Source organism: Monodelphis domestica, chromosome 6 (assembly GCF_027887165.1).
Source record: "Monodelphis domestica isolate mMonDom1 chromosome 6, mMonDom1.pri, whole genome shotgun sequence".
Classification (NCBI taxonomy): Eukaryota; Metazoa; Chordata; class Mammalia; order Didelphimorphia; family Didelphidae; genus Monodelphis; species Monodelphis domestica.
The window spans coordinates 145,278,554-145,306,451 of NC_077232.1; the positions used below are offsets into that span (position 1 = coordinate 145,278,554).

Consider the following 27,898-nt stretch of genomic DNA (forward strand, 5'->3'; position numbering starts at 1 on the left):
ATGCCCTCAGGCTCAGTGGAGAGGAGGAATGGAGCAGTCCCCTATGGCAGGCATTCCAGGTCTTCACCAACACAGGTAGAGAGACACAGTTTTCTTTGCTCTAGAGAATCTCCAGTCTTTTGCTGAGTCAGCTCTTGATCCCCAAAGTTATTTTTCTATTTTCTCTTCTCATGAACTCTCAACAGCTTTTAGAAACTTACTATTCCCAATACTTTCTTTTTTTTTGGGGGGGGGATACTATGATTACCTTTAATATGTAAAATAGGGATTATATTTTATTGGGACTATCAATTGTTTCCCTAGGATAAATTTAAAAAAACCTTCTAATATTTAAAACCCTTTACAATCCATTTCTCAGTCTTCTATCTGAATATGTAATATTCTCTATCATGGAAGCTAATTCTAGCATTATTTTCTGACTTTCTGTTCTTCTCTCACAGTATTCTATCTCTAACTGCTATTTTTTTAACCAGTTATCCCTCTTTACTTCTGTCTCTTAGGATTATTAGTTCCCTTTAATCCTCAATTCAAAAACTAGTTCTAACTAATTTCTGAGGTGTGAATGCTTATACCTTCAAAAATACTTTATATATACTAATTATTAGTATTTACTTTTCTCCATATGCATTGTTTATTCTTGTAGAATATAATCTCCACATGGTAGAGGACTCTTATTTTTGACTTTGTATTTCCATTATATAGATTAATGCCTGTTATATAACAAGTGCTTAAAAGATGCTATTTAAATTTATTTCATTAGGGTAGTCTTTGCTCATTGTTCCTGTAGAATGGATGTACTCCCTTTAAGGCAACTCATGCCCCTTTTTTAATCATCCATAATCATACTATTTATATAACCACTGAAGTTTTCATTGGCTATAAAATATACTAATGGTCATAGTACTTTGCTCTCACCCTCTAAGTTGGTTGCCTTCTAATGCCTATGTGTTTTAACAGAATTATTCCCTAAATCATGGTTAGGCTAATTTTGAATTCAAAGTATTATACATTTTAGTTATCATAGCATTTAATTATCAAAGCCCACCAAGGTCCCCTTACCTTTTCTGCCATCAATCTGCTTTTCAATGTGTGTATTCACTTGGAATCTCTCTCTTTACTATTTCTACATATATAATCTTATATACATACATATGTGCATACACATACGCATATGCATATATATTCATGTTGCCTCTGTAAACCTTAAAATTTCTTAGACTTATAAATGTTGGAAATTTCACCATTGGGAAATTTTGTACTTGAAAAATTTCCTACTGATAGTCTATTGGAATGTGAACCCCCTTGGCATGGGAGGGTCTTTCTCCTCCCTACTTAAGATTACTTTAGGACAGAAACCTTTTGCTAAACAATGGAAAGGGCTTTGACCTATGCTTAAGCATAGAACAGGAAGTTCTTTGAGTCATGATTGATTTTAGAATTGATACAATCTCCACCCTACTCAGTCCTAACAGGATTTAGGAAGGGCTGTAGCAAAGGATCAAGATTTAATTATTTGAGAATATGACCTTCAACAGACATGTGCAAAGCCACAGACCTCTGGGAGGTCCTGGGTTAAGCTAGAGCCACCATTGGCACAGGGAAGACATGGACAGTGATTGGTAGATGTGAGAACTGAGGGGAGGGAACGTGGATGGTTTCCTTAAAGAAAAGGGGGTCTGAGGACTAGGGAGGTTGGAGAGTTTTTGCTCTGAGAGGTTGTGCTCTGAGAAGCTTGCTCTGAAGGAAGCTGGAGGTGGAGGCCCCTGAGACTGTTTCTCTATTTTGGTCACATGAGTGATAGGGACTGATCTCTTTTCTTTGCCTCAGCTATCTAAGGGCTTGGGCCTTTTGGCCCAGCCTAAACATCTCTCTCTCTCTCTCTCTCTCTCTCTCTCTCTCTCTCTCTCTCTCTCTCTCTCTCTCTCTCTCTCTCTCTCTCTCACCTTTCTTCCTCCTGTTTGTAATTAAACTCCATAAAAGGTTGACTGCTGACTTGAGTTTTCATTAAGGAATTACATAGCTAAATTCCTTGGCGACCTTAAATTAATATATATCACTCTTTTAAAGTGATTTCCTTGTCACACCTCCTTGTACATTTTCTTGTTCTGTAGTTTTCACTTGTCATTATTTTGATGGCTATTTAGCTCCCCTTCCTTTTACCATTTCCTTTTTCACCCTTTCTTTCTTGAGCTTGTTGTTCTTCTGTTTTTTTGACTCACCTCCTTGCTCTCCCCACAAACCCTCCCCTCAACCTCTCCCATCACTGGTATAGTTAATAATGCCATCCATTCCAAACTGCCCCTATACAGTATGCCAACAATTACAAAATATGGAGAAAATTTAAATTTATTTTGGGAAAACTTTGCCCATAAAACATAGGAGGGAAAGAAGGGCTTTTAAACTAGACAGTTAATCAGGCAATAAGAAATTCCTGATTCTCATAGGCTAATTTCTTCTCAGCTTTACAGCTGGAATTTGAAAGATAAAACACTACCAAGAGTCATTCCTGACAAGACTAGTGGAGGTTTAAAGCTCTGTGGCTGTAATTAATACTGACATATAGTTGAGATAGTCTGAAAGGCTGATATTTGTAGATCATGAATAATGATTTCTTAAAAGAAAATAGCTCTCTGGTATCCATTATCCTCATCACAAGCCTCTATTTGATTCTCTGTCTTCAGAATGACATCTTCCCATGCATAAACAAAAATAAAATGGTCCTGTTTGTGGATTTGCTAAATACCACTAGTGATATTTATAACCTTTTATGTCATCCTAAGAGAAAACGAAGCTCTTCTTGTTTTGTCCCACTTTCAAAGGATCCCTTACTTAGCTTACAAACAAATCAATATTGTGAAGGGAACAAAACAGGTAAATACAATTGTAATTTTTAGAAGCACGTTAGTATAATTAAAATATTTTAAGAATATTTAAAATTTTAAAATAATTTACTTTAACATAATATTTTATATTTCTAATATAAAATATTTTTGAGTTGTTTTATTATTTAAAAAAACAAATAATTATTCATGGACAGGAAATGTGTCCATTTTGGAAGTAATGAAACTCAGTGCTAGAATTGATGAATGATTTGATCAAGGTCACATAGGTAATAAAATGGCAAAGGTAGACTGACAATCTAAGTCTCCACATCAGTTTTGCTTTCTTCTGTGCTTTTCAGCCTTCTTATAATGTTAGGAACAAAAGGTAACTTAGAGGGTATCTTGTCCAACACTCATTTACACTGGCAGACACTGAGGAATAGTACATTGAAGTAACTTGTTTTAGACAGCAACTGAATGGAAAATCTTAGACTAACAACCCAGTTTTATAAAGGTTCTATCTCTTTTCTGCTTCTGATGATTCTAATAATTTAGAATCAACTAGCATCATTGATGTGTCAGAACTTGGTAGGAAAATGGTCATTGTCATCATTAAATATGTCATACTACTCAGCTAAGAAGCCACAAATCTGTGTTTTGCTCTTATCTGTGGCAACATTTCATTATATGATCATGAGTAAATCACTTTATTTCTCTAGGTTTAGTCTAAGTTTCCCATTGGTAAAAGGTAGACATTGAACTAAAAGTGCTTTTCTGTCTCTAATATTTCTAATGGTCGTCAGTTCTAAGGACTGTTCAAATTGCTCTTAACTACAATCTCCTATGTATTCTGTATGGTGTTTCCCATTGCATTGAGTATCATTTATCTCTTAAAGTTCAAGCAGTATTTTGGGTTCCAAAGCCAAAGTTGTCAATATGTTGTCACATCACTATGATAATGCATTCCTCTGTTAAGGAAGATCTAGTGATACAATTCTTTACTCACATTTCACTTTTCACTTTTTCATTTTAATGAACAAAACAGGTAATTCTAAACTGCCTTGCTTCCTTTATTGGCAATGTTATTAAACTAATAAATAAATGGATTGTTGTAGATAGAGTTTATCTCCTGTATTTTAAGAAATCATTTTAAAGTATCTTGTTAGTTTTAAAAAAAACATGGAGAAATATTTAATAAGCCATAGTACAGTTGCATAGAGTCAGTTGAATTGTAGCATTCACACTGTGATGAGTGTCATAAACTTGGTAGGAAGTCTCTAGTGCAACATCACAGGGATCTGTACTTGGCACTTGTCCTCCCATGTAACATTTTTAGCACTAAATTATATAAAACTATAGATAGAATATTTATTCATTTTACAGTTAACATGAAGTCTTTCAGAGAAAGGAAACATAAGGAATGACATTGTTAAAATTCAAAAAAGTCGACACAGAAAAAAGATCTTTGAGTATTAGAGTGAACCAATAAAGATAGTTAAATATATTGTACATATGTGTTAAAATACTGAACTTCAGAAATAAAGAATGAGAAAACATAATTAAATTGATTGTATTTTTTTTATTACCAAAAAGCAATATATGAATTTAAGTGGAGTGTAAGCTCATTGAACCAATAGTGTGATTTTTTTTTCAGGAAAAAAATAACTAAACATTTTAGGTGATCTATCATGAAATTCATTAAAAAACACACCATTTGAAAAAATTCTGGGAAAACGAGAAATCAGTATGGGAGAATAGGTATAGACCAACCTCTCACACCATATACTAAGATAAAGTCTAAATGGATACATGATTTAGAAATAAAAGATGATACCATGATCCAATGGGGGAGCACAAAATAGTGTACTTATCAGACCTATGGATTAGAGAAGAATTTAAAACCAAATAAGACATAGAGAACATTATGAGATATAAAATAGAAAACTTTGACTACCTTAAATTAAAAAAGAAGAAGAGCAGAAACCAAATCAATGCAGTCAGTATTAGAAGGGACATAAATTGGGGAAAAAAATTACAAGTGTCTCTGACAAAAGCCTCATTTCTTGAATATATAGAGACCTGAGCCAAATTAATTAGTATACAACTCATCCCCTCTTCAAATGATAGATGAGCAAAAGAGATGACCAAATAATTATGAAGAAATTAAAACTCTCTTTAGTCATATAAAATGCTCTAAATCACTATTAGCTAGAGAAATACAAACTGAAACAACTCTGAGGTACCACCTCATACCTAACAGATTGGTCAATGTGGTAAAAAATGAAAATAATAAATGTTGTGGAGCATATGGGACAATTGGGGTGCATCTGCATTGAACTATGAAAAGAATTTAAGCAAAACCTTTCTAAGGCATTTACACAAACTCAAGCAATGTAGGAATATTGACAATAACTTGAGGGTAAATAGGGATTAGATGGAAAGAGAGTCTGGGTCATTTGTTCATAACATTACAGTTGGTCAGCAAAATAATTAACAACTTGAGGATTATTATGATAGTTTGTGGAGGAAAGTTTTTGCAGGCTCTGAGATGGCCTTGCCAAGAATCTCAGAGTCCTACAAGCATGTCACTGTGACTGCTTTGCTTCAGTGCCTCTAAATCGTCTTTAAGTTTCTACATAAATCCTCATGATACCCTTTGACATAGAAATACCCTTACTTGTGGCTCCCAGTAGCTGCTAGCATGCGGCAGCGGCCATATCCTGGGCAATGGCTTCGACAGGCCGGCTCGTGAGGGTAGCCATCGGGTTGTCGTAGACCCCTGGTGAACCAGGTCTTTGCTCACCCAGCATGTGAAGACTGTTTTGGCCAAACAGAGAGAAGAAACCAACAAGAAGGTTCAACGGCTGAGATGGCGACGCAGCAAAGCACTGTGGAGTGCTTGGGGCGTGTTGGAGCACAAATGACAACACGGCCATCCAATGCAGCTGAGGAAGTCTCCAGGTGTAACGACTTTTCATGCCAATGGACCCAGGCTTCCAACGCCGAGAGAGTGGGACTGTCTCTGTGAATTGGCTTTTCCACTTAAATCTCTTTCACGCGCAAGTGTCTTTGTGCACAGTCATCTACATCACAGATGAAAGCACACAAAGACAATCATCATCCCCGGTTACCGAGAGACTACTACTATATATATATATATATATATATATATATATATATATATATATATATATATATATATATATATATAATCTATTTATTTGTATTATATAGTAAGATATAAGGATCAATTATAACAGGATGCCTAAATTCTCCACCCACTTTCCCTTCACCTGGAGGTGAATTTCATCTTGGTCTTGGGAATTCACCAAAGCTACTCACTTTACTCCTTACCAGTAACCAAAATCCCAAAAAAACCTCTATCTGGCTAGGTTATCTAAAATCCTTATATATAATTATATTATCTATATTAAGAATGTAGGCAAAGTCAGTGAGCCCAAATGTCAGAGGCTCACTGACCAGAGTATGACTCTGATGTGAAACTCTGAGTCCAGGCAAGCAGGTCTTCTGGTCTTTCTCCTTTCATGCAAAAGTTTTTACAGCAGCAGGTAGAAACCAGTCTTCTTCCTGATGTTTTCCACAGTGAGGAAAGGAAAAACCCTCAAGATATTTCAAGGTTCCTCTTTCTTTTCTGACACCAGCAGGGCTATATTCAGAGAGAGAGCAGAGCTGCCTACTCTCCACAGAAGTCAGGGACTAACTGGCTTGGGACTCTTCCTGCCTTTCCCTCTTTCAATTCAAAACCATGCCAAGAATCCATTCTGTCTCAGTCACTCTGCAGCCTCTAAGGCAACTTACACACATCCTTAACTTATCAAAACTTTGTCAATATATTCCTAATTTCATCACTATGAAACAAGGAATTAAGGATGAGTAGAAGCAAAATAAGTCATTAAAGAAATATGAGTTAAAAAGAAGATGAATTAGTCCCATGGTAACTGTATGTGGACAAATTGCCTTTCTATTACTTGGGTAAATTAGCAGCATTAGGAAGAAGATAGAAAATCCCAGGCATGATGGACAAACTCTCCATCATTAGATGGTGCATTAGATGGGCAACCATGGTGGCAAGCAATCTGCATTGTTAATAGGGACATCTATGTTGAAAAGATCACAAATACATTTTAGTGAACTAAATCTATCTTAGCCATCCTTTTAAAATTCAAAATAATTTTATCTTACCTCACCTCCACATTTTGGTTTACATCTATCTCAGTCTATTTTTACAGTTTTGGTTCGTTCACATCATATTCACCGTGATGGTATCCATTTATATAATGGGCTCATTTGAGCATCCATGTACCTCTTTTAAGCAAAATATAGGCCAGGGCTTTGAGCTCTAATCTCTTTGATCTTTTAAGTTTCCAGAATACTCTGATTATATTTTTAATAATATTTTATTTGATCATTTCCAAGCATTATTCATTAAAGACAAAGATCATTTTCTTTTCCTCCCCCCTACCCCCCATAGCCGACGCGTGATTCCACTGGGTGTCACATATGTTCTTGATTCAAACCCATTTACATGTTGTCAATATTTGCATTAGAGTTTCATTTAGATTCTCTCCTCTGTCATGTCCACTCAACCGCTGTAGTCAGGCAGTTGCTTTTCCTCGGTGTTTTTACTCCCACAGTTTGTCCTCTGCTTATGAATAGTGGTTTTTTCTCCTAGATCCCTGCAGATTGTTCAGGGACATTACTCCGCAACTAATGGAGAAGTCCATTACGTTCGATTATACCACAGTGTATTAGTCTCTGTGTACAATGTTCTCCTGGTTCTGCTCCTTTCGCTCTGCATCACTTCCTGGAGGTTGTTCCAGTCTCCATGGAATTCCTCTACTTTATTATTCCTTTTAGCACAATAGTATTCCATCACCAACATATGCCACAATTTGCTCAGCCATTCCCCAATTGATGGGCATCCCCTCGTTTTCCAGTTTTTGGCCACCACAAAGAGGGCAGCTATGAATATTTTTGTACAAGTCTTTTTGTCCATTATCTCTTTGGGGTACAGACCCAGCAGTGCTATGGCTGGATCAAAGGGTAGATATTCTTTTGTCGCCCTTTGGGCATAGTTCCAAATTGCCCTCCAGAATGGTTGGATCAATTCACAACTCCACCAGCAATGAATTAGTGTCCCTACTTTGTTGCATCCCCTCCAGCATTCATTACTTTCCATAGCTGTCATGCTAGCCAATCTGCTTGGTGTGAGGTGATACCTCAGAGTTGTTTTGATTTGCATCTCTCTGATTATAAGAGATTTAGAACACTTCTTCATGTGCTTATTAATAGTTTTGATTTCTTTGGCTGAGAACTGCCTATCCATGTCCCTTGCCCATTTATCAATTGGAGAATGGCTTGATTTTTTGTACAATTGATTTAGCACTTTATAAATTTGAGTAATTAAACCTTTGTCAGAGGTTTTATGAAGATTTTTTCCTAATTTGTTGTTTCCCTTCTGATTTTAGTTACATTGGTTTTGTTTTACAAAAGCTTTTTAATTTGATATAGTCAAAATTATTTATTTTACATTTTGTGATTCTTTCTATTTCTTGCTTGGTTTAAAAGCCTTCTCCCCCACCCCCAAAGGTCTGACATGTATACTATTCTGTGTTTACCCGATTTACTTATGGTTTCCATCTTTATGTTTCAGTCATTCACCCATTTTGAATTTATCTTGGTGTAGGGTGTGAGGTGTTGATCTATTCCTAATCTCTCCCATACTGTCTTCCAATTTTCCCAGCAGTTTTTATCAAATAGTGGATTTTTGTCCCAAACGCTTGGATCTTTGGGTTTATCGTATACTGTCTTGCTGAGGTCGCTTTCCTCCAGTCTATTCCACTGATCTTCCTTTCTGTTTCTTAGCCAGTACCAAATCGTTTTGATGACTGCTGCTTTGTAATATAGTTTAAGATCTGGGACTGCAAGGCCCCCTTCATATGTGTTTTTTTTTTCATTATTTCCCTGGATATCCTTGATCTTTTGTTATTCCAAATGAATTTTGTTATGGTTTTTTCTAAATCAGTAAAGAAATATTTTGGGAGTTCAATGGGAATGGTACTACATAGGTAGATGAGTTTGGGTAGGATGGTCATTTTTATTATATTGGCTCTTCCTACCCATGAGCAGTTAATGTTCTTCCAATTGTTCAAGTCTACTTTTAGTTGTGTGGAGAGTGTTTTGTAGTTGTGTTCATATAGTTCCTGCGTTTGTCTTGGGAGATAGATTCCTAAGTATTTTATTTTGTCTAAGGTGATTTTGAATGGAATTTCCCTTTCTAGTTTTTGCTGCTGAGCTGTGTTGGAGATATATAGAAATGCTGATGACTTATATGGTTTTATTTTGTATCCTGTAACTTGGCTAAAGTTGTTGATTATTTCAATTAGCTTTTTTGTTGAATTTCTAGGATTCTTTAAGTAGACCATCATGTCATCTGCAAAGAGTGATAACTTGGTCTCCTCCTTGCCTATTTTGATGCCTTCAATTTCTTTTTCTTCTCTAATTGCTACTGCTAGTGTTTCTAGTACAATGTCAAATAGTAGAGGTGATAATGGGCATCCTTGTTTCACTCCTGATCTTACTGGGAATACATCTAGTTTATCCCCATTGCATATGATATTAGTTGATGGTTTTAGATATATACTGTTTATTATTTTTAGGAAAGACCCTTCTATTCCTATGCTTTCTAGTGTTTTTAATAGGAATGGGTGTTGTATTTTATAAAAGGCTTTTTCTGCATCTATTGAGATAATCATGTGATTTTTGTTGGTTTGTTTGTTGATGTAGTCAATTATGTGGATGGTTTTCCTAATATTGAACCAGCCCTGCATCCCTGGTATAAATCCTACTTGATCATGGTGGATGACTCTTCTGATCACTTGCTGGAGTCTTTATGCTAGTATCCTATTTAAGATTTTTGCATCTATATTCATTAGGGAGATTGGTCTATAGTTTTCTTTCTCTGTTTTTGACCTGCCTGGTTTTGGAATCATTACCATGCTTGTGTCATAAAAGGAGTTTGGTAGAACTCCCTCTTTGCTTATTATGTCCAATAGTTTGTATAGTATTGGGATTAACTGTTCTCTGAATGTTTGATAGAATTCACTGGTGAATCCATCAGGCCCTGGGGATTTTTTCTTAGGAAGTTCTTTGATGGCTTGTTGGATTTCATTTTCTGATATGGGATTATTTAAGAATTCTGTTTCCTCTTCTGTTAGTCTAGGCAGTTTGTATTTTTGTATATATTTATCCATATCACCTAAATTGGTGTATTTATTGCCATATAATTGGGCAAAGCAATTTCTAATGATTGCCTTAATTTCCTCTTCATTGGAGGTGAGGTCCCCTTTTTCATCCTTGATGCTGTTAATTTGCCTTTCTTCTTTTCTTTTTTAAATTAGTTTGACCAGTACTTTGTCTATTTTGTCTGTTTTTTCAAAGTACCAACTTCTTGTCTTATTTATTAAATCAATAGTTCTATCACTTTCGATTTTATTAATTTCTCCCTTAATTTTTAGGATTTCTAGTTTGGTATTCTGCTGGGGTTTTTTAATTTGATCACTTTCGAGTTTTTTTTATTTGCATTTCCAATTGATTGATCTCTGCTCTCCTTAGTTTGTTGATATATGCACTCAGGGATATGAATTTACCTCTGATTACCACTTTGGCAGCATCCCAAAAGTTCTGAAAGGATGTCTCACCATTGTCATTTTCCTTGATAAAATTATTAATTGTTTCTATGATTTCTTCTCTAACTAAACAATTTTTGAGTATCATATTGTTTAATTTCCAATTAGTTTTTGATTAGGTTTTCCATGTACCTTTACTGATCATTATTTTTATTGCCTTGTGTTCTGAGAAGGCTGCATTTATTAATTATTATATTATTTATTATATTATTTATTATTTATGCTTTTCTACATGTGTGTGCTATGTTTCTGTGACCTAATGTATGGTCAATTTTTGTGAATGTGCCATGTGGTGTTGAGAAGAAGGTGTATTCCTTTTTATCCCTATTTATTTTTCTCCATATGTCTATTAATTCTAATTTTTCTAAGATTTCATTCACTTCTTTCACTTCTTTCTTATTTTTTTGGTTTGATTTATCTGAATTTGATAATGGTTGGTTTAAGTCTCCCACTAATATAGTTTTACTGTCTATTTCTTCCTTCAACTCTCCTAGTTTCTCCATTAGAAATGTGGGTGCTATACTATTTGGTGCATAAATGTTGATTTGGTCTTTCTTTTCCCCCTATATACACATTACATTTTCCCCCATGTTAGTATACATAGATTGATATAAATGTAGTCCTTATAGAAGAGAGTTTGAGTAAAAGAAGAAGATAACCTTTTTCTCTTTTTCCCTTTCCTTCATATTTACCTTTTCAGATATGCCATGCTCTTTGATTTTCGATATCGAACTTTCCACAGAGCTCCGGTCTTTTCATTGCAAAAAGTTGGAAATCTTCTATTTTGTTGAATGCACATACTTTGCCTTGGAAGTATATAGTCAGTTATGCTGGATAGCTGACTCTTGGTTGAAGACCCAGCTCTCTTGCCTTTCTGAAGATCATGTTCAATGCCTTACGATCATTTAGAGTAGAACTTGCAAGGTCTTGTGTGACCCTGGTTGGCATTCCTTTATATCTAAATTGTCTTTTTCTGGCTCCTTGTAGGATTTTTTTCTTTTGTTTGAGAGTTTTGGAATTTGGCAATTACATTCCTGGGAGTTGTCTTTTGGGGGTTTTAGTGTAGAGGGTATTCTGTGAGCTCTGTCAGTGGCTGTATTGCCCCATTGTTCTAGAATCTCTGGGCAATTTTCTTTGATTATCTCTTGTATTACGATGTCGAGTTTGCTGTTTATTTCTGGTTTTTCTGGAAGTCCAATTATTCTTAAATTATCTATTCTCCCTCTATTTTCCAAATATGTCACTTTGTCAGTGAGATATTTTATGTTCTCTTCTAATTTCTTGGTGTTTTGGCTTTGCTTTATTAGTTCTTGCTTTAAAGCCTTGTTTTCTTTTACAGTTTGGTCAAACTGGTTTTGTAGATGCGTGAATTTCTTTTGCATTATTTCCCACTTTTCCTCCCAGAAGGCTTCCATCTTTTTGATCATTTCAGATTCAGATTCTTCATGGGTTTGTGGAGAGTTTCCATTTCCTTTGGAATGTTTCTGAGCATTTGCTTGTGTTTCCTCTTCTGTCTCCTCTGTGTTTTGTATTTTTGCTCCATAAAATGTGTCCAAATTTGCCTCCTTCTTCTTGTTTTTTTTTTTTTAATTTTGGGACTTTTGTGCTTCTGTGGAGTTTTCCATCTCTGTCTGAGTGTGTGTGGGGGGACTAGCTTTTCTTATCTCTGTCTTGCCTTCAGAGGTTTTAGCCCTAGGCAGATTGTCTGTTCTATGCAGTTGTTGTTCTGTCTTCCTGGGAAGCCAGGAGTTGCTGGTGTGTCCCTGTTACTGCCCTCCTCTCCTCGGCACCCTCCTGATGCTTCTCCGTTGCCTTACTTCCACGCTCTAAGCCTAGCTTGGCCCTTGTTCCTGTGTCTTAGCCAGCCAGATGAGCCTGCTCTCTGAGGGGGGAGGGCCGCGGCTTCCCGGAGCTCTGAGGGCTCCTAATGAGATTAGCCTTCCCTGGGTTGAATTTAGTATGCCTTGAGGCAGGGACTTTTTTCATGAGACTCCAATGGAAGGATCCAGCCAACGGGTTACAAGCTCCCCCCTCTCTCTCTGTTTCCCTGCTCTCTGGGTGCCCTCTTGACTGGGTTAGGTTTTTTTCAGGATGTGGCCTTCATAATAGCCGGCTCCTGAGGCCCTTTTGCCAGCCCTGAGGGTTGCTGTTGTTTCAGAAGACCCTGCTCTCTGAGGGGGATGGGCCGTGGCTTCCCGGAGCTCCGAGGGCTCCTCCCAGGGTGTTATGCGCTCCCCCGTCCCTCTCTATTTCCCTGCTGTCTGGGTGCCCCCTCGACTGGGTTATGTTGTTTTCAGAATGTGGCCTTCAGAATACCAGGCTGTGGGGCTCTGAGGTTGCCTCCGCTGCCTCAGACTCTGCGCTCTGTGTTGGGGGGGATGGGTCCTAGGACCTTCCTTCTGCCTACCCCTTAGGTCCAAGTGGTCTTGGGTTCTGGCTTTTGGGGGGAGCCGTACCTTTTTACCTTTTGATCCAGGTCCAGGTCCAGGAGGAGGACTCCCGGGGTCTATGCTTTTGATAGTTTTGAATTTCGATGCCCTAGGAGCATTCGGTTTGAGATCGGTAAGGAAGGGTTTCAGGAGATCTGAACTTTAGCTTTCTCTAAGCCGCCATCTTGACCAGAAGTTCTGATTATATTTTTAAGAAAACCTAGGCTAGCCTTCATGGAGGCAGATGTTGATTCTAAGGAGGAATATTAGTAAACCTCTTACCAGGCTTTTTACAAGGTACTCTATTTTATTCTTTATGTGCTACAATATGGGACTATAGATCAGAAGACAGAGTTCTTTCCCTTCTTTGCTACCAACTATGTGATCTTGAGCAGGTCTAGTTTCTCATCTACTACCCAAAGCAAACTTTTAAGTGTATGCCTAACACTCTGGTTCTTCTTGTTTAGTTCAGTTCTTTTCACTTATTGTATGAAATTTTAACTTTTTACAGTCTCCTTTTAATATCCACATGGAAGGTCAATACAATGAATTGTTTTTTTAAGGTAGATATAATTTATCTCCTAGTTGAGAGAAGCATAAATTCATAGTTGTAAGAGAGTCCCAATGATGCTATCAAATCTATCACCCTCATTTAACAGATGAGGAAACTATGTCCCAAAAGGGTTAAGTGACTTGTCCATGGTCATGCAGGTAATAAATATCTGAACTAGGATTCGTGGCTAGGTTATCTAGTCCATCAAAACTTCAGGTATCTTGCTCACTCCATTAAACCATTCTACAGATGGTATATGCTATTTGCAAAACTAAATTATATTAAAGAACATATTTATCCAGCCTACATATATATACATTATATATATATATATATATATATATATAATGTATGCATTCATTGAGAATCAGTGTTGCATAGTGGATATAGTCATCTTTGGAATCAAGATGATGTGAGTTCAATTTGCGTCCCTGTTTGAGAATTGTTTTATAACCAAGAGCAAAACACTTAACTTCACACTTGCCTGAATCTGTCATTCACAGGTGGCTTTAAGACCTATTTCAGTGAAACGAATTTCTATGATAAGATTTTTTGATACTAATGGAATCATAGGTTAAGAGCCTGCTCTACATACAATAAACGGGTAAAAATTACAAGAAAAGGTTTTTAGAACTTCCATACACTGATAATTTTTAAAATTATACCTTGTATCAAAAAATTATTCAGCTGCATAGATCTATATGTATGAAAGTTGCTAAAATTTCCCCCATCATTTTAAGTATCTCCAGAATTATGTTTGGATTGTTATGATTTTAAATTTGATATTTGCATTAGTGATAACAGAATCAAGAGTCTGAGTATCTCTTTGCTATTGTGAAACAAAAGCTGTTCAAAGATTGCTGGCCTCTCTAAAAGCAGCTTTATCCAAGTGACTGAACACTGAAAGGAGGAAGAAAATCCGATTTTATTTGTAACTCATCTTTTCTCCACTTAAGAGGAACAAGGTTAGAACATTGCCAGATCCCTTTTTAGTATACTACTCTTATTAGGCACTGTCTTCCTCTGTAAATACATCGGTCCAGCTGAAGCCCTCATTATAAATTGCCAAGAAAGATAACAAACTATCAATAAATAAATATTTAATTACCCACAGATTACCCAGCACTGTGCTAAACACAAGGATTTAAAGGAAAAGGCAAAAACATATAGACATATATAATATAAAATAAATTTATAAATTAATGTGTAGATGTATATAAAACACATATGAATATAATATATGCTTGGATGTGTTTACATAAATATGTATATATGGTTCTATATAAAGACATCCATATATAAAATATAGGTACACATTATACACACATTTAATATATGGATTTATTTACATATAGACACTATAAACATATGATAACACTACATATATAATTATATATTATACACATATGTATATGTTATAAGCTCATTAATCCTACATATTTTTCCTTTTTATAAACATATATATGTATGTCACATATACAGTTACACATTTTACATATATAATGAAAGTAGCAGACTCCAGGTTATTTTCTTTTCTTTTTTTTTAATTTTAAACATTATTTTATTTGGTCATTTCCAAACATTCTCCCCCCCCCCAAGTTATTTTCAATGAGAAGGTACTGGTCACTTTAGAGACCAGGGAAAGTTTCCTGCAGGAGGTGGTGATTAAGGTGATTTTTGAAAGAAAGTGGAGCTTTTAACAGCTGTACATATAGGAAGAGAAACTTTGGGATGTCCAGGATCAAGGCATGAAGCTAACAGTTGGAACCTAGTGTGCGTAATGGTAGCTTGCCTGGACTATAGAGTATGTGGAGGGGAGTATTGTGAAAAACTCAAAAGTAGGAAAGGGCTACTCTGCAAAGAGCTCTAAGAATCCTCCGGCTTTTTGTTAAAAGATAATGGAGTAATTGGGTGACGAGGTCAGACCTATGATTTAGGAAAATCCCCTTGTTAGTAGGTGGAAGCTAGATTGGAGCAGGCAGAGATTTAATGGAGGGCAAATAGACAGGAAGCTAAGAGAGCATTCAAAATGCAATGGGAAGAAGAATGAAATGCCTTCTTTTCAAATTTTTATAATCTTGAACTTTTTATTACTTATTCTATTCAAGTACTTCTAAAAGGCATCCTATTTACAATTAATGCAGAGAATATGCAAAATCAACAAGACTTGTATATAAGTATAGAGTAAAACTCAGTTGATAATCACAGGTGATTTAGAGAGTTTAGACAAGGCTCCTGTAATTATCTATACTTTTTCTTCTTAATGTAGGATGAACTGGATTTGAGACATTTACCAATCCCTAATTACAAAATACAAAGTGCTTGGCTGTTTCCCTGATTTGTGCAGGTAATTTTCTAACTATTTATGCATGTGCATAATGAATTTACTGACAATCCCTAACAGTTGTTAGAAATACAAATGAAGTATTATAAAACTACAGTCCAAAATTCAGACCAAGAGAGACATATCCTCTAAGTGGCAAAGAATTTTAACAGCCAAGCTGAAAAGAAATGAACTTGGCTAAGTATTGTCTCATAGGAAAGCCAACTCATCTTCCTTTTAGGAAAAAAGTCCCAATTCAATTCAGAAATGTCCACAAAGTTATCATTACCTTGAGCTTCGTAGTAGTTACCTTATGTTCCCAAATTTCTGCACTTGGTTGGTCTTTTAGCATAGGAAAGAACTGAGATAAATCTCACATTTTCCCCTTCTTTGAACCAGCACCTTTCAAATAGGAATGATATTTTTAGTGCCCTGCCATATAAGCTGACCTAGCTTTACCCTAGACCCAATTCTATATTGTTTGAGCCAGTTCTTTTTCCTGAGAGGTAATGAAACTCTTCTTGGGACTTTGTTGGCTCAGGGGACTGGATTAGATTATTGATGTGACTTTCTGTTAGTCTGAAAACAAAAAGATAATGAGACTTACAACTTCCTTTGAGAAGTTTATTGATATCTAAAAAAGTATCTATGTTTGTATGTATATATGTATCTATCTAACTATCTATCTCTAGATATCTAGATCTGGAAATATCTCTTTCTAGGTAGATAGATATAGATATAGATCTGGATAAGTGTAGAGAGAGATAGTCTAGTTCCAGATCCCTACACATATATCTTTCACCACCATACCTCTGGCTCTATCTCAAAATGTTTTTTTGTTTTGTTTTGCTCTGTTTTTTACTATTCCCTTATGTGTACTATGAATTCTTGTTGAATAAGCTTAATTGCCTCTATGTGTATAATACCTCTGTGTACTCTACTATGCTGTCACCTATGCTAGGAATGTACCTCTACAGCTTCTCCCTTTCCAAATCATCTTCTATCATTTGCTCAGATGCTTGGTCCCCTTTAAAGCTTTTCTAAATCTCAACCAATTATTGGTGCTATAGTGTATCCCAAGTTTCCTAGAATTCTTTGTTTGGTCTTTCCTTTGTCTTCTTCTCTTGACCCTCTACATTTTTCTTATGTATATTCATAATGAATCTCCCCTCCTCAAAAACAGAAAGATAAATCCCTGATAACTGGGGGTTGTTTTGTTTTTGTATTTTAATATCCAAAAGATAGTTTCTCTCTCTTACACTAATATAGTTCTTTGCCCTAGTGTGACTTCATAAATATTACTTTAATTATATTAATTAAATTAAAAGAAGCAACTAAACCATATGTATGGGTAAATTCAGAATTTTAGAAACACTGTATTTAGTTAGTAGTCATCTATATAAGATCAAATGGGCATAGTCTAGCTGATGGATAGGGTGATTTGTCATTACCTATCTAGTCACTGAATTTTAAATTCATTTCCTAGAAAAACATTAAGAAATCTACATTCTGATTGTTCTTTCTCTCCTTGTAAGAGGGGGCACCTTAGATAGAATTTGACTAATGGAGACATAGGAGGAAATGCATTCCAGACAGAGCACTGCTTTTGTAAAGGGACAGAAGGAGTAAACAGAAGGCCCAATTCAGCAAACAGCAAAAGTCTTGTTGGCAAGAATATTGAGTGCATGATGACAAGTCATATGAAATAAGCTTGGAAATATAGGCAGGAACCAGATTTAGGAGGGCGTTAGCATATAGGTTGAGAAGTGTGTATTTTTTCTAATAGGCAAGATGGAACCACTGAATATTTTTGAGAAGTTGAGTAACATTACTGTATTTCAGTTTTAGGCACATTATAGTCCTTTTCATCATTCTTAGGTTAGCAATGCTTTCCACTTATGATGGGGTTGATAGCATATTGATCACAATTTATAAAGCATTTTGAAAAAGAGCATATCATTGGAGATACCTTGGTCCTTGAACATTCAACTAATATAATGTTCATTTTGTTAGTGCATTACAAATAACATTTAATTTGATTATTTGACTTTTGCCTTCATCTACTGAAGCAATTGTATAGTATCTGCATTATAGGAGGTACCTGATAAATGCATGTTGGATCAAGTATGAAGCAGCATGTTAAAAAGGAACATGTTCTATATTATGTCCATAGACTGAAGTCCTTTGGAATCAAGCTAATTTCATCTTTCATTGTTCCGGAGTCTCAAAATTTTGGTTTGGAAAGGTTTTCAATGATCACAACACAGCTTTTTGAAGGGAATAAGTGTGGTTCAGACGTGGTTACCCTTGGTCTCACTCCTCTCAGGGGATCTGAAAATTGCTGCTAGTACCTTGGGCCCAGGGCCAGTCTTCTGGCATTAAGCCAGCTAAGAGCTAACATTTGTAGGGCAATTTAAGGTTTTTTGAAGTACTTTACTTATGTTATCTCAGTTGAATTAAACCTGAACTCTTCACTTAGCTCTGTCTCTTGTTACCTAGAAGAAAAATGTAAATATTTAATTCCTCAAGATGTTCTATGAGGAACAGAAACAGATGAATGGGAGACCAATAAATGTGTTCAGGAATTGCAATGTTTTTATGTACCAGCAATTAACAGTCATTTTTGTTTTTATTATTGAGTAATATTTCCTCAGATATTCTTTTTTTTTTTAAAACATGATTTTATTTGGTTATTTCCAAACATTGTACATTGAAAACAAAAATCATTTTCTTTTCCTTCCCCTCCCATCCCCCACTGCCTCTCCCATAGCCAGCTCATGATTCCACTGAATATCACATGTGTTCTTGACTCAAACACATTTCCTTGTTGTTGGTATTTGCTCTAGAGTGTTCATTTAGAGTCTCTCTTCAGTCATATCCCCTCAACCCCTGTAGTCAAGCAGTAGCTTTTCTTTGGTATTTTTACTCGCACAGTTTATCCTCTGCTTGTGGATAGTGTTTTTTAGATCCCTGCAGATTGTAAAGAGACATTGCATTGTCCCTAATAGAGAAGTCCATCACCTTCGATTGTACCACAGTGTTATCAGTCTCTGTGTACAATGTTTTCCTGGTTCTGCTGCTTTCGCTCTGCATCACTTCCTGGAGGTTGTTCCAGATTCCAGGGAATTCCTCCACTTTATTATTCCTTTTAGCACAATAGTATTCCATCACCAACATATACCACAATTTGTTCAGCCATTCCCCAATTGATGGGCATCCCCTCGTTTTCCAATTTTTGGCCACCACAAAGAGGGCAGCTATGAATATTCTTGTACAAGTTTTTTCCTTATTATCTCTTTGAGGTACAAACCCAGCAATGCTATGGCTGGAACAAAGGGAAGACAGTCTTTTATCTCCCTTTAGGCATAGTTCCAAACTGCCCTCCAGAATGGTTGGATCAATTCACAACTCCACCAGCAATGAATTAGTGTCCCTACTTTGTTGCATCCCCTCCAGCATTCATTACTTTCCATAGCTGTCATGTTAGTCATTCTGCTAGGTGTGAGGTGATAACTCAGAGTTGCTTTGATTTGCATCTCTCTGATTATAAGAGACGTAGAGCACTTTTTCATGTGCTTATTAATAGTTTTGATTTCTTTGGCTGAGAAATGCCTGTTCATGTCCCTTGCCCATTTATCAATTGGAGAATGGCTTGATTTTTTGTACAATTGATTTAGTTCTTTGTAAATTTGAGTAATTAAAGCTTTGTCAGAGGTTTTTATGAAGATTGCTTCCTAATTTGTTGTTTCCTTCTGATTTTATTTACATTGGTTTAGTTTGTACAAAAACTTTTTAATTTGATGTAGTCGAAATTATTTATTTTGCATTTTGTGACTCTTTCTAAGTCTTGCTTGGTTTTAAAATCTTTCCCTTCCCAAAGGTCTGACATGTATACTATTCTGTGTTCACCTAATTTTCTTAGAGTTTCCTTCTTAATGTTCAAGTCAATCACCCATTTTGAATTTATCTTGGTATAGGGTGTGAGGTGTTGATCTAAACCTAATCTTTCCCACACTGTCCTCCAATTTTCACAGCAGTTTTTATTGAATAGTGGATTTTTGACCCAAAAGCTGGGATCTTTGGGTTTATCATAAACTGTCTTGCTGAGGTCACTTACCCCAAGTCTATTCCACTGATCCTCCTTTCTGTCTCTTAGCCAGTATCAAATTTGTTTGATGACTGCTGCTTTATAATATAGTCTGAGATCTGGGACTGCAAGACCCCCTTCCTTTGTATTTTTTTTTTCATTGTTTCCCTGGATATCCTTGATCCTTTCTTCTTCCAAATGAACTTTGTTATGTTTTTTTTTTTTTTCCAAATCAGTAAAAAAAAAAAATTTGGATGTTCAAAGGGTATGGTACTACATAGATAGATGAGTTTGGGTAGGATGGCCATTTTTACGATATTGGCTCTTCCTACCTATGAGCAGTCAATGTTCTTCAAATTGTTCAAGCCTAGTTTTAGTTGTGTGGAGAGTGTTTTGTAGTTGTGTTCATATAATTCCTGTGTTTGTCTCGGGAGATAGATTCTTAAGTATTTTATTTTGTCTAAGGTGATTTTGAATGGGATTTCTCTTTCTAGTTTTTGCTGCTGAGCTGTGTTGGAGATATATAGAAATGCTGATGACTTGTGTGGGTTTATTTTGTATCCTGCAATTTTGCTAAAGTTGTTGATTGTTTTGATTAGTTTTTTTGTTGAATCTCTAGGATTCTTTAAGTAGACCATCATGTCATCCTCAAAGAGTGATAACTTGGTCTCCTCCTTGCCTATTTTAATAATTTCAATTTCTTTTTCTTCCCTAATTGCTACTGCTAGTGTTTCTAGTACAATGTCAAAAAATAGAGGTGATAATGGGCATCCTTGTTTCACTCCTGATCTTATTGGGAATGCATCTAGTTTATCCCCATTGCAGATGATATTAGTTGATGGTTTTAGATATATTCTGTTTATTATTTTTAGGAACGACCCTTCTATTCCTATGCTTTCTAGTGTTTTTAATAGGAATGGGTGTTGTATTTTATCAAAGGCTTTTTCTGCATCTATTGAAATAATCATGTGATTTTGCTGTGGTCAATTATGTGGATGGTTTTCCTAATATTGAACAAGCCCTGCATCCCTGGTATAAATCCTACTTGATCATGGTGAATGACTCTTCTGATCACTTGCTGGGGTCTTTTTGCTTGTATCTTATTTAAGATTTTTGCATCTATATTCATTAGGGAGATTGGTCTATAATTGTCTTTCTCTGTTTTTGGCCTGACTGGCTTTGGGATCAGAACGATGTTTGTGTCATAAAAGGAATTTGGTAGAACTCCCTCTTTGCTTATTATGTCAAATAGTTTGTATAGTATTTGGGTTAGCTGTTCTTTGAATGTTTGATAGAATTCACTGGTGAATCCATCAGGCGAAGGGGATTTTTTCTTTGGAAGTTCTTTAATGGCTTGTTGGATTTCATTTTCTGATATGGGATTATTTAAGAAATCTATTTCTTCTTCTGTTAGTCTAGCCAATTTATATTTTTGTAAATATTCATCCATATCACCTAAGTTGTTATATTTATTGCCATATAGTTGGGCAAAGTAATTTTTAATGATTGCCTTAATTTCCTCTTCATTGGAGGTGAGGTCCCCCTTTTCATCCTTGATGCTGTTAATGTGCCTTTCTTCTTTTCTTTTATTAATTAGTTTGACCAGTACTTTTTCTATTTTGTCTGTTTTTTCAAAGTACCAGCTTCTAGTCTTATTTGTTAAATCAATAGTTCTTTGATTTTCAATTTTATTAAATTCTCCCTTAATTTTTAGGATCCCTAGTTTGGTTTTCTTCTGGGGGTTTTTAATTTGTTCATTTCCAAGTTTTTTGATTTGCATTTCCAATTGATTGATCTCTACCCTCCCTAATTTGTTAATATATGCACTTGGGGTTATGAATTTTCCTCTAAGTACTGACTTGGCTGCATCCCATAAGGTTTGAAAGGATGTCTCACCATTGTCATTTTCCTCAATGAAATTATTAATTGTTTCTATGATTTCTTCTTTAAGTATCCGATTTTGGAGTATCATATTATTCAATTTCTAATTAATTTTTAGTTTGGCTCTCCATGTACCCTTACCAATCAATATTTTTATTGCCTTGTGATCTGAAAAGGTTGCATTTATTATTTCTGATTCTCTGCATTTGAGTGCCATGTTTCTGTGACCTAGTGTATGATCTATTTTTGTGAATGTGCCATGTGGTGCTGAGAAGAAGGTGTATTCCTTTTTGTCCCTATTTATTTTTCTCCATATGTCTATTAACTCTAATTTTTCTAAGATTTCATTCACCTCTTTTACCTCTTTCTTATTTATTTTTTGGTTTGATTTGTCTAAATTTGATAGTGGTTGGTTCAAGTCTCCCACTAATATGGTTTTACTGTTTATTTCCTCCTTCAATTCTCCTATTTTCTCCATTTGAAATTTGGGTGCTATATTATTTGGTGCATGAATGTTGATTAGTGATATTTCCTCATTTTCTATACTCCCTTTTAACAAAATATAATTACCTTCCCTATCCCTTTTGATCAGGTCTATTTGTGCTTTGGCTTTGTCAGATATCACGATTGCAACTCCTGCCTTCTTTCTATCAGTTGAGGCCCAAAAGGTCTTACTCCATCCTTTAATTCTAACCTTGTGAGTATTGATCCACCTCATATGTGTTTCTTGAAGACAACATATGGTAGTGTTTTGGGTTCTAATCCAATCTGCTATTTGTCTACATTTTATGGGTGAGTTCATCTCATTCACATTCAAAGTTATGATTGTCACTTGTGAATTCCCTGGCATTTTGATATCTTCCCCTAGTTCTGACCTTTCTTCTATAGCTATTTCCTTTTGAACCAGTGATTTGCTTTAGGTCAGTCCCCCTTGTCCCCTCCCTTGGTATGCTTCCCTTTCTAGCCCTTCTCTTTTTATGTTCCCTTCCCCTTCCCCCTCTTCTTCCCTCCCTTTTTATACTCCCTCCACCCTCCCCCTCCTTAATTTCCCTTTCTTTCTTATCCTGTTGGATAAGATAGAATTCAGGATCCCACTGGATCTAGATGTTCTTCCCTCTCAGAGTTGATTTCACTGAGGGTAAGGTTAAGTAATACCACTTCATGCTCTCTTCCTCTCCTTCTCATATGAGAGATCTTCCCCTCCCCTTCCCAAGTGTATCTTTGTATGGGAAAGGTTTTTCTATTTAGCCCCCCCCCCCATTTCTTGAAGTAAGTCTTAGTATTATCGATGCTTCCTCCCTCCCTTTTCCTTTCTTTTCCCCCCTTTCACCAAATCTTCTTGATGCCCCAATCTTTCCCTCTGCATGATTCTTCTAACTACTCTTATGGTGCATACAATTTCTCTAAAATGCAATTTTGAGCGTTATACAATACATTTCCCCCACATATTAATATATATAATTTGATTTAAATGTAGTACTTATAGAAGAGAGTTTGACTTAAAGAAAAATATAAGATTTATCTCCTTTTCCCTTTCTTTCATATTTATTTTTTCATGTTTCTCTTGCTTTCTGTGATTGGATATCAAAATTTCCACTAAGTTCTGGTCTTTTCTTAGCAAATGCTTGGAAATCTTCTATTTTGTTGAATGCCCATACTTTCCCCTGGACGTATATAGTCAGTTTTGATGGGTAGTTGATTCTTGGTTGGAGACCCAGCTCTCTTGCCTTTCTAAATATCATGTTCCATGCTTTGCGGTCTCTTAGTGTGTTAGCCGCTAAGTCCTGTGTGATCCTTATGGGAGCCCCCCTATATCTGAAGCTCCTCTTCTTGGCTTCTTGTAGGATTTTCTCCTTTTCTTGGAAGCTCTTGAATTTGGCGATTACATTCCTGGGGGTATGAACCCTTTCTATTTCTATTTTGCCCCCTTGCTTCAGAACATGTGGGCAATATTCTTCTATAATCTCCTGTAGTATAGCATCGAGTTTTTTGTTTATCTCTGGTTTTTCGGGGAGACCAATAATTCTCACATTGTCTCTTCTTCCTCTGTTTTCCAGGTCTGTGACCTTTTCAGTGAGATATTTTGTGTTTTCTTCTAATTCATTAATTCTTTGGCTTTGCTTTATTAATTATTGCTGTTTTGCATGCTCACTGTCTTCCAGTTGCTTAATTCTGGTTGTTAGGGACTGGTTTTGCTTTTCAGCTTTGTTTGCCCTTCTATTAGATGCTTCCAGCTCTTTCTCCAATAGTGAAGTCTTGTCTATCAGACTGCTGATCTCTTTCTCCCATTTTTCTTTCCAGAAGGTTTCCATCTTTTGGGTAAGCTCCAATTTGAGTTCTTCCAGACCTTGTCTATAATTTCCATTTTGGGAGGCATGTTTTGATTTTGTTTGGGTTTCATCCTCTTTCTCTTCTTTTCCTTGGATACTCCCACCATAAAAGTTTTCAATAGTCACCTTTTTCCCTTTCTTCCTGGAGGCTTGATTTTGGGCCATGTGAGCCATCCCTTTGGTGGTTTTATTCCCCTTTCCTTTTTGGTCTGGGGTCTGAGTGATATGGGCTAGTTTTCTGTGAATTTAGGTTGCCTCTGACTAGTTCTTCCCAGACTACAAGGTTTCTTAGAGCGCAGGCCGCTTTGCTCAGCCTGGCCTCCCCTTTGCTCAGCGCAGCCTCTCAGTGTGGCCTCCCCTTTGCTCAGTGCAGTCTCTCAGGTTGGCCTCCCCTTTGCTCAGAGCAGGATTTTCCCGTGAAACCGCCCTTAGAGGTTGTTTTCTTGCAGTCTTTATATCCCAAGGACCCTGGTGTGACCCCCCCAAGACAGAGAAGCTCCTCACTCACTCGCTGTCCCAGTGAGTGCTCTGATACCTTACTCTGGTTTGGTGGGGGGGGATGGGGTTTTTGGCGGGTTGGGGTGGCTCAGTTCACATTTTTGTGAAAGCTTTTCCTCCTCATAGTGTGGAAATGTTCAAGCCCCATGTACCTTCATTTCTGTGGGATACTGGAGAGTCCCTCTGTTTTTCCAACGGTGATTTTTATGCTCTTTTGAGGTAGTCTATTTCGTTCGGTGCTAGGGAGAGGAAGCAATTCCCATCTAGATTGCAGCCATGTTAACCCGGAAGTCCAGATATTCTTTATATAGTTTCTAAATATATGCTGAATAAAGACTAGATAAACTTTGTTAATAAGATATTTTTTGGTCATCAATTTATGTCATGGAGACATAACATTATACAAATCTTTTTCATCTTAATCTTTACTACAATTTACCTACAATCTTCATCCATCTTCCCTTCTCTATTTCATGTTGCCATAACCCATCAATTTGGAGAAGGCAGTCTGGCATGAAGGTTGTCTTTTCCCCAGCCTTCCTGATAGTCTCCTTTTCCATGTTATTTCCCTTTCCTGACTAGACACAGATATTTTAATCCTCCAAGCCAAGATAGAATTCAGAATCACCATACTACACAGCCCTGTAAGCCCATTCCCATTCCCAATGGAGATGGCCAGGCCATCTGGACCCCCTGTCCTAGGATGTAGTTGATCCCATTGATTGAATGAATGAACAAAAAAAGGGCACCAACAATTTCTGTTTGGCAAAGTGGATTATTGCCATGCTTTTCCATCTGCCATGCCACTATGCTATCACAACATTTGGACACTGCTATCTAATAAATCAATTTACTCTAAGCACCATAGGTCTTACTACCTGCTCTATAATTGAGTCATTAGGGGCACAAGGATTTATAATCTAACCTAAAGCTGAACTCTCTTATTTGTATTGTCTCCCCCAACAGAGTGTCCATTCCTTTGAGAGTAGCCACCTTGCTTTTCTATTTGTATCTCTAGAACATATAACAGTGCTAGAGGCATATAATAAGTATTTCATTAATACTTTCCCCAATTTGTTCAGTAATATATTAATTCTTGAAGTCATCTCTTCAAGTCCAATCTCTGGTTTAAACTGTGGCATATTCTATCTCTTATATTTTAGAACATAGTACCTATCCTGCCTTGCAAACAGCTACAATTTCTTCATGATTATTCACCAGCATAAGTATTTGCCCATATCCATCTTCTATGTATTATTCTTTGCATATTTTCCTTTTTAGTTATTTTTGTCTAATGTGGTGATTCATTTTTGTACAACTACAGTCTGCACTTTCAGAAAAAGCAAAACAATACAAAATTCTTTTCCCTCTAAGTCCTCAGGAATAACCAAATTGCAGGGTTCTATTAAATAATAATATGCCTTTCATTCTCTCCTTCAATATTTTCATAGTTTTTTTATTTTATAGGTTTTTATGCATATACACAATAGAGGTCATTGGAGTCTCAATGTACAAATTCCTCCTACTTATTGATCTTCAGTCCCTTTGTTCCAAAGTCTTTTAGGGGAAAATATAAAATCTTGAATTTCTGAGATTTTTCTGTGAGGGGGTTTTGTAAAACATAGCTTCTTTTTTGGTAATATTCTACTTTTTTTTCCTCAATTAAATTAATAAACATTTTAACCTTAGTTTGTTTTTTAAAGTTTTGGCCAAATTCTCACCCATCCCCACCCAAATTCCTCCCATCTTTCCCTCCTCCTCCCTGAGACTACAAGAAAACATATAGATTTTAAATGTACAGTCTTGTAAAATATCTTTCCATGTTAGTCATTTTGTTAAAGAGAATTCAGAGAAGTGAAAGAAAAAGGAAGAAGTAAGGATTTTGAACAAACAAAAGAAAAATGAAGAAATAAAGTGAAATAAGTATGCCTCGGCCTGCATTCAGATTCTATGAGTTTTTTCTCTGAAGTCAGATGGTGCTGTTCAGCATGGGTCCTTGAGGATTGTCTTGGATCACTGTATTGCTAAGAATAGTTGTTTTTCATAAACACGAATCATATAGTATTGTTATTACCATGTACACAGGTATTGCTGGGTACAATGTTCAGGTTCTGCTCACTTCACTTTGCATGTAGGTCTTTCTAGGTTTTTCTTAAATCATCCTCTTCATTTCTTATAGCACAGTGGCATTCTATTATTAGTATATAGCACTGCCTGTTCAGCCATTCCCCAACTGATGGACATCTCTCTCCATTTCCAGTTGTTTACCACCATGAAAAGAGTCTCTATAAATATTCTTCTACAAAGAGGTCCTTTCCTTCTTTGAATCTTTTTGGGCTACAGACCTGGCAGGACTGTTACTGAATGAAGGGGTCTACAGAGTTTGAAAGCATTTTGGGCATAGTTCTAAATCATTCTCCAGAACGCCTGATTCAGTTTATAACTGTACCAGGAATGCACATAACAAAGTTTCCAATACAACTTATATTCATATTAGAGGGAATATTGTCTATCGCTATGATGGATGGGTAAGGTCTTGGGCTTCATTTGAATTTCATCTCATCACAGAGGACTCCACAACACTGGAGCTGTGCTTCATACTTTTTTTTTTTCATAGAGGTGGAAATATCTCCATATTCACTTATGAAGAAAATTCATAATTTGATTTACTTATGTCAGGGATATTGCTGGCAGTTTAGGTCAGTTTTCCTTAAAAACTCAGCACTCTAGACACTGAAGGCATCGAGGAGAGCAAGGAAGGTGAGGAAGGCGGTAATCAGGGATAAGACCGGAGTGGGAGGGCGTGGGGGTAGCAGTCTCTGCCACCGCTGCCTGAACGGAAGTCCTCCCCACCGATCTTCCAGCCAGGCGACGTGATGTCACCCCCACCAGCTCCCCCCACCCCCATCCTCCATCATCTGCCATGAGCCTCCGCCCCACGAAAAGGACAGTCACCTCCCTCAGACCAAACGTAGTAGCAGAAGCCCTGTGTTTCAGGTTTCCTGGGATACCGTCTTCAAGGAGTGGCAGTGCTGGTAGCAGCAGCAGCAGCAGCAGCAGCAGCAGCAGCAGCAGCAATAGCTCAGATGGTACATGTTGAAGAATGCAGCTTAAATCAGATACTTAATGGATCCATCCCTAATACCCCTCCGTCCTTAAAGGAGCAGTCTGCTCTATACCAAGGCCTTTACTTCCACATCAACCAGATTCTGAAGGCAGCCCACTTTTGTAGGCTACAGCACCCAGGAGGACCTTCTACGTCATAA

The 27,898-nt window shown here is 36.6% G+C and overlaps 1 pseudogene; it reads left to right on the plus strand.

Moving 5' to 3' along the window:
• Positions 1-27,898, plus strand: LOC130455227 (protein FAM104A-like; annotated as a pseudogene).